Below are 8,815 nucleotides of genomic sequence, written 5' to 3'. Positions count from 1 at the left end.
ATATGAATTCCGTTGACGTAACGAGCTTGAGAAGAGATCACCCGATTGTGTCTACATAGCTTTTTGTCTCGCATGAGCGCACTTTTCGTGGCCTTGCGATTTGATGAAGAGTGAAACATCATTCGATTTGTTAAAGATTCTCACTGACGATTGCATCAATGGATTCTAGGAAGCGCTGCTCCTATTTTCATTGGTTTCCTACCGATTTCTTCAAAGGTTTAACTCGCAGCGTGTTGTGTTATGTAGCTTATGTCCGTTTAGGAATTTCACTTTCAAGTTATTTGATTTGATGTTATTTGCTTTCAGTTTTGTTATTTGCTTTGCTAACCCCCCTATTAGAATAGGACCTCATACTAGCTGCATTGTTAGATTTGCATTCATTGAAAAATAGAAAATACAAAAAATATTGTTCTTTTGGTATGATATTTTGAGACAACGAACAGATTTTACTTGATTCCAAGGTAAAAGAGTTTTGGAACCAGCAAAGGCCTCCTCGTGAACATTCACATTTATCTTCTACTGAGCAGATTTTGGTACGTCGCAAGACAAACACTGAACCTTGGAGTGAGTCCTTAAAACGATTTTCTTTTCAAGAGAGGAATTGCACTATGGATTCCTACCGTTGACCTCGTGCAAAATGAACGCCCAACATAACATACAAAGAATAATTCAATTATGAATAAACCATACTTAGAAAAAAGAAAAAAAGAAACTTCATTTCTTGAACAGTTGAACCTCTGTTTTGGAGCAATGAAATCTATATTTTTATTGCAACATATCTCATTATTTCAGAACTTCTTATTACATACTCAAGCTATATAAAAACAATAGATATAAGAAATAAAACAACAAAAATTTCACCTCTAAGAACTACACAGATGTGTTCTAGTGCATGGAGAATTGAAGTAAAATTTTGCTAACTAAAGGACTAAACTAAGGTTAGACTGAGCATAACTAAAACATAACCAAGGACTGCAGGAATCAATACTTTTCCTTAATAGATCAAGAAGATACTATGAGAAGTAGAAGATTGCATGGTTTACACAATTTATTAATTCTCAATTAATAGAGAGATCTAACTGATGACTATACTAGGTGTTGTTCAACACATAACAACAACATCAATCTTCACATACATAGAGAAGTCAAATTTGAATAGTAAGGGATTTTGGTGTTGAAAGGGACTTTTGCAAACTACTAAATAGAAGATGAAGGGTATGCAAAACAACGTTGTAGTGTTCCAATCAATCTAATAATAATAAACATGGTATCATATGTGATGTTGTGAATATAGTTACTGTGGTTTTTGGAGACCTGACGAGACATATAACTGAAACCATTACACATTCTAAGATGGTAGGATAAATATGTATTCAACAATGCCATTGGAGCTAAACAAAAATCCCATTTGAGGAATGTGTGGTATTCTCTTATGGAATCATTCTTGTACTGAAGTAATTTTCATTTTTTTAAAATCACATCTTTGTTTTATCCTCCACTATTAATCTCTCCTGAGCAACATTATGACACAAAAAAAAGGTGTTCCACATCACATGCACTATTGCATCTTGAATTGGGTTTTCAAATTTCAGATGATTCCAATTATTTCATCTTGTTTATTTTGATGGATTTAGCTTGCTTTGAAAGGTCTATGCATAAAGACTTTGTACATTAGATCAATAAGCATCCTCTTAGTGTTTATGGATAAATATGAACACTATTTAGGTCAATTATAGTAGATAGAAGTAATAAAAGATGATTGTGGAATCTGAAATGAAAAATACTCACATTATAAGCCATACATGTTCACAACATTACAAATAACAAGTGGTGATGATGAAGGCATTAATTATTTTGAATGAGGCTTTCACAACTCTGGGTCCATGTGGAAATTTGTTCATTACAAACCACAACACCCTCATCATAGTGAGGAATAGGAAACGTATTGGCCACTACACTTAGCACATAATAGGCTTGGAATTGAAGAAGTGGGATATTGTTTGAGGGTTAAGTTGTGAGCATTGTACAAGATTTTGCTCTACAAATAGAATAGCTACAATTTTTTTGTGAATTAAAATGAAGTTGATGTAAAACCAACTATAAAAATTCTAGTTGGTTGTAAATGACAACATATTGAAGAAGCCTAATTTGTCTGCAAATTGTGGAAGGCATTTTGAGCTAGGTAAGATCTCATCAGGCTATTTCTTTACTTCTTCCTATGTTGTAATTAATAATACCCTTTAGGCATCTCGTATTCATGAATAAATATTTTTGAGCTTGGTTGGATGTCCTCAGGCTATTTGTTGTCATGCATGTAATTTTGGGCTGCTGGAGAAGGGTCCATCTTAACAGTTGGTCCTCCTTTGTGCACTCATTTAGCAACTAGTGGAGAAACTTTGAGGGTCTGTCTACACTTTTTGCAGTGTGTGTGGTTTGATGATTAGGGTTATCTATTGGATCCTTTAAAATCATTTTTTCTAGAGAAATCCTTATGAACTTTGACCTAGAATGGTAGGTAGATGATGTGACAAAGTTTCTAGAAGAGCAACTAGGTGGGGAGGAGGTTCAAATAGAAGCTTTAGGTGAGGAATTAGGGACACTATCATCTACGTATCGATGATAAGAAATCACAATAGTTTATGGGTAGATTTGAGATAAATCCATTTCAGTCCTTTGTCCATTCTGCACAAAAATAAGATAATTTGCATTCTCTAGTGCCACGAAATCCCAACTTCTTTTGCACTTCAAGCCATTGTTAAAAGTTTTCAATGCAACTAGTTCTGATGGTGCTTTTTCAATCGAAACTCCAAATCAACTCCATAATCTAATAAATCAAATCAAATTTTGGGAGCTTCTCTTGTAAACTTTGCCTATTCTAATTGGGAATAGATTCCATTGCCAATGATCCTGAGATTACCATTCTTATGGAATGAAGAATATCAGAGAAACTGGATTGCTACATGTATTTTGACTATAAATTTTTGTAGTTGAAGGTTTCTATCTTTCTATTCATGAACAATTTGTTAGAATGCCTGAAAGAAATATACTCTTCTGGACTCTAACGATCACTAGATATGTACAGGATTAGTTAAATATGAGCTTATTATTGGGTAGCCTTAATTTTTCCATTGTGAAATCTATAGTAGAAAGATATTGTTACATTAATTTTAAAATGTTATTTGGCCTAGTCTTTTTTATCTAAAATCGAGTTCCTCATACCAATAGGCTTCATACTCATGAGATATAGCTTCACCTAAAGCTAAAAATTCCCTATAATCAATCACCTTGAAATAACATTATTTATCTTCATGAGCCACATCTATCTTTTGATTCTCCAACTCCTCTAAAACAACCATCTCTTCTTGCCAGTTCACTGGATGTTATTCATTTGTGCCACTAGTAAGGCATTGTTCTTTTCTCAAGAGTCAATACTGTTGTTCATATGCAACAATCATTTGAATCAAGTGTCAATCTTTAATTGTCTCCTCCTATAATCATTATCAATCAACTAGATTACCTTTTCTCACTTTTGGGTTACCACTATAGCTCATGGATTCACCAATGGAATATCTTGGAAAGATAAAGACAAGACAACTTTACACCAAAAAGTTTTTCTCATATATCTTGCAGAGATAATAGCATATAGCACACCCTTTCGAATTTCCTCATTACCTCGGGGTTGGGTGTTAGTAGCTGCCCACTATAACTTCCTATGCCTACCTTGAGTTTTTAAACATATTATTAGCCCGACCCCAAAAAGAATAGTTTTATTTATAATATTAAACAATTATATAGTTTACAATTACTGTTTATGTTTCTGGGCAGTTATCATGAATGGCAGAGGATTTATGATGCATACAAATGTAAAAAAAGTGGTCATTTTAATGTGACATCTATTACATATTCTCTATTATTAGTTTAGTAGACCTTATTAGTTTTTGGTTAAGCGACAAAAAATCACATGAATAGTTATAAAGAGGTCTGTAATATCCGCGATTTCAATAACTAATCTTATTTGTTAGTCTGAAATTACTTGTTTGTGTGTTACTACATACTGGGCAAATAAAAGGAAATTTATTTATCTCATCTTTACTGAAGGGAGTGTGTACACACCTCAATTTCTTTCACAACTATTAGATATTAATTCAGCTGCTCATTATGTGTGTCTTGGAATTGAAACTGATAACTTTTCTTATATTACAATATCTATATTGCCTAATACAATTATTTAGATTGACTCACTTTCTGCAAGTTATATATTGCAACTATTAGATAACTGTCTTAAAATCACCATGTGATTAGATGGTCATCATGTACCATGTACTTTTTTCTGCCTAAGTTCAAATTTATGATTACTCACTCATTTTAAGCAACAGACCCCTACTATTTAACATAAATTGTAATATATTGTTGCCCTGATATAACCCAGATCATGAGTAGTTTAGTAGGTCTAGTTTGTTTTATTGTTGTGTAAAACAAAAAACTTTTGAGATGGTGCAGGTTTGTGGTTCATAGTCCTGAAATTCTACCCCCTCAACAAATTGCATCGTTGTTATGTGCTGGAGTTACAACCTACAGTCCAATGAAACAATATGTAATGATAGAATTTGGCAAGAGACATGGATTAATACGGTTGGGGGGTATAGGCCACATTGGTGTGAAGATGACACCCATCAGGAAAAATTTGCATTAATTTGTCAACATCTCTATATCAACATATAAAGTAGGTTCTCACTATCAATCTATATAGTAGGTTTCCACTCTATAAATTCTAGAAACAATCAAAGTGAAAAAGTTGGATTTTATATTAATGAGCCCCTAAAGCTATCCAAATTTTGGAGTATCCAATCTATCTAGGTTATTGATTTCATTTCAAAAAAAAATGCATAACCAATCAACTGCCCAATTGATCAAAACTTCCTTCTTGTATCAAACACTGGTGAGAATCTCCATCAATTCATAAAAGCCATATATTTGGGTATAGGGCCAAAAATTCAACTAAAAAGATTCCTTGCTTGTTCTACTAATTCATGCAAAGAATCGTTTGATAAAAAATTGATTTAGGTATTAGACTAAAAACCCATGGGATCTTATAGTTGGCATATTTCATTGTTCACATTTTTCAATTTTTAGTCAATTGTTTCAGATGAAAACAAATAAATGCAAAAAAGGAAAAAGAGTATGACTGAAATACACATGGAAGAAGTCAAAATTTAAGGAAAGAGCATGTAGTCGTCATTGCCTAGTGGAATAATAGGCTGTGTTATATATGGCCTGTCAAGAATTGTTATTGTATCTTCTAGGGACATATGGAATGGAAGTGCATGGTGCTAGTCAAAGCGACGACTATAAAACCACGAGATCTTTCATTTGGCATATTTCAATGTTCACAGTTATCATTATATAGTCAGGTGTTTCAAATGAAAACAAATAAATGCAAAAAAAGGAAAAACAATGTGACTAAAATACACATGAAAGAAGTCCAAATCTAAGGAAAGAGCAAGGAGTCAACATCTATACGTATGACATGAGATGCTAAAGAGAACAAGTTACAATTAGTATCAACAATGAATGTCAAAATAGAATGGTATTGATGAATGAATAGAAACAAAAGAATTGTATCAAAGAAATTATTTTCCATCCATTTAGTTGTAACTATAAAGCGAAACTCAATTTATGTAAATCTCAAAAACCTTTTAACTTTATTAGTGGATGTCTTGTATGCATTCCCTTGCCTCAACAATAAACACTATGTGTAACACTAAATTTTTTCTAATGAAAATATATAGTATAACAAGACTATAGAAATCCAAAAAAAAGATCCCATACAAATTCAACAATGGTGCAAGAGATCAAATTCAGAACAAAATCAGAAGGCTAAAGAAATCAGAGCTAAAAATTTCGTGAAGATTTATGCAAAACTCAAGTAGCTTTAAGTTTGTTAGTAAATACCATGCATGTGTTTCCCCTGCTTTAGCAATCATGAATATGACAAAGAACATCCAACTAAAGGAAGAAATTGTCACTAACAACTTCTGACTAAGACAGACAATTAAACTAAATAAATAACAAATAAGCTAAAAATGACAACATACACAAACTAGAGAAACAAGTTGAAATTACTATGCAAAAGTTGAAAAGAAATAGATTAAAACCAATGTAGCAACAAAATCTTGTTAGTGCTAAAAAAATTGAAGCTAAAACTTTTGAATGACACTTAACATGTGGTGTGTGAACTGGTAATTAAATCAAACCTGAATTTAGTTCATGTCTTCTCATTTCTTCTAGGGAAGAAACAACTATTCAAGGATGTTTACAAGTTGTCCTGCGGAAGAGCACTTCTAGTTTACTTTCATCGTAGGAGGACTTATGCAGTTTCAGCCATTGTTAAGCAAAGCAACTCGTGGATGGATGGTTTAACTCATCTCTTTTTGAAGAGTATTAGAGGTCAAACCTTGACCAATATTCATTCATATTGATTGTAATTGAATGGTTATATGGATTATGGAGAGAACCTAGTCACTTCATAAGAAAAAGCTTTGTGGTGCCTTCATTTATTTTATTTTTTCAAAAAAATGTATGAATTCAGATACTATAAGTTGTTGCTCACATGCACGTTAATAAATTTCACAGTGAGTTCTAGAAGTTGTTTGATTTCTGAGACAATCAAATCCTCTCCATTATTTCAAACAAAAACTTCTAATCCTGGTTTTAAATTTGCATAGACAACATATTTTAGTGGAATTGAATAGGGACTAACTTGAGATATCAAGGAAATGTAAAAAAAAAAGAGGAGAATAAAACTAAAGACAAGTTGAACTATTCCCAAATTCGCCCAATGTCATGTCCCCAATTTCTGGTGACAGTTCGATTTAATTAATTTAATTAATGGTTGTCCCAGGACGACTAATTAATTACTTTAATTAAATAAATAGTTATTAAAAGATAACTTTATATTTAATAAAGTGACTTGGAAAATATTTAATAAAGTCACTTAAGAGATAAGATCAAAATTGTTCTAGAAGTCTCTGGAGAGGATGGAGAAAAAGAATAAATAGGCACCCCGGGGCTCCATTCGAATCAAGCAGTTGGTTTATCTCTCTTGATTTTTCAGGTTGTGATTCAATCACGGGTGCATTGTGGAAACTTAGGGTTTCGGCAATTGTCACAGTTGGCCATTGAGAACGATAACTCTCAATTGGTACGCAATTTTGAGGGTGTGAAATATCATCTGAATTATTGCAGATTGGAGGTGACATTCAGTCATTTCATCGGAGCGATCATTTGTGGCTTAAGGCCAACTTTAGGGTTTATGCATCACTGTCTAATATTTGGATCAGTAAGAGTGGAAAAATCAACATCCTTACAAATTATTGCAAGATATTGGTTGACATCGGATTCGAGGATTCAATAGAGACTGATAGCAAGGTTTGAAAATTATTATAATTTCAAGGTGGCGATTGCTTTGTCACGTGTCTGCATGGGTTAAAGGTTGAGCTTATATTAAGATGTGAACCTGTGATTTCATGTCAAAAGGTTAACAGTCAAACATTCAATCCTGGCGTAGTGTCGCCGCTTGAATCCAACGGTTACAAAAATGCTACGAGGTTGTGAAACAGTCAATGTTCCTGCCTATCGCATGTTTGCGGTCAAAAAGTGATGTTAGGAGCTTAACTGTTGCAAAGGTGCATTTTCGGTTTGATCATAGTGTCAGAGCTTCGCATAATCGTATGAATGCTTCGTAGCGTTGCATGGTCGCAAGGAAGGAAAGTTTCAGTTGTCAAAGGAATATGGTTTCATTCATCCTATGTCAATCCGTTGACTATGTTTTGTCATATGATCTCTAGGGCAAGTGCTGCGGGTTCTGATCTTATGATTGTTGTTTGTTGTGAGGTCATAAAGGTTAATGGTCAAACTATCAATGCTACAAAGATTTAAAGGGTAATTGTCGTCGTATGGTCATAAGGAGCATTGAAAGGTATGAATGGTCGCGATGTTATGACAGTTTGTGTTGTGACATTGTTTGGGTTCAAGTATTGACCATCGAAGCTATGAAGATGGTTTGCTAAGCCGCGTTTGTATGATCATAGGGCAGTTGAAAGGAAGTCAAAGAGAGAGCGACGTGTCATTGTCCGCAAAGCATAAGCTTCAATGCTTTGATTATGCAACTGCCGCACACAGGGCATCATTACAGGCTGATACTTTGCAGGAAATTGTACTTGGGTGCTAATGGCACAGCATCAAAGTCTTGAATAGACTGATCAATTCCAACTTGAGGGAAGATTCAGTTCTGGTGTAATCTAACGCTATGACCTCATTAACAAATGCCCTCCTCTTGGAAGACAATTTCGGGTTCCCATGACTGATCCTATTGCCAGAATTTACCAGGTTCCTCTTCCAGCTGTCCAGTTGTAATTTTCAGACTCAATTACTCTTTTGGATTACAAATAAAATATAGTACTTGTAATTGGAAGGTCCGTAGGTGTTAGGTGATGTTATTCTAAAACATTTGGGAAATTGTTCAAACATTATATTTGCCTGCATATATGGTTGAATGATTAGTGTTAGACGAATCGTTAAAGACAGCACGGGTTATCTCAAAGAGGCCATTCCAGCAGTTCAAGAGCTCGATTGCTAATTGTTTGACGAAATGTCAAACCTTTGAAGTTTTAGTATTTTGGTGTTTAAGAGGCAAATATCCTGTCGGGGATATTTCAGTGGTATCAGAGCGGTTTTCTTGCCATCCTGTGGGGTGAGAACCAAATTACATGAGTGATCAGCGCTTTACTTCAAACAAGATGGACAGGTACAGCAC

The sequence above is a fragment of the Cupressus sempervirens genome, chromosome 2 (assembly GCF_028749045.1).
Source record: "Cupressus sempervirens isolate cs-2001-9-10 chromosome 2, ASM2874904v1, whole genome shotgun sequence".
NCBI classification, from domain to species: Eukaryota; Viridiplantae; Streptophyta; class Pinopsida; order Cupressales; family Cupressaceae; genus Cupressus; species Cupressus sempervirens.
Note: the sequence above shows the minus strand (reverse complement) of the source record.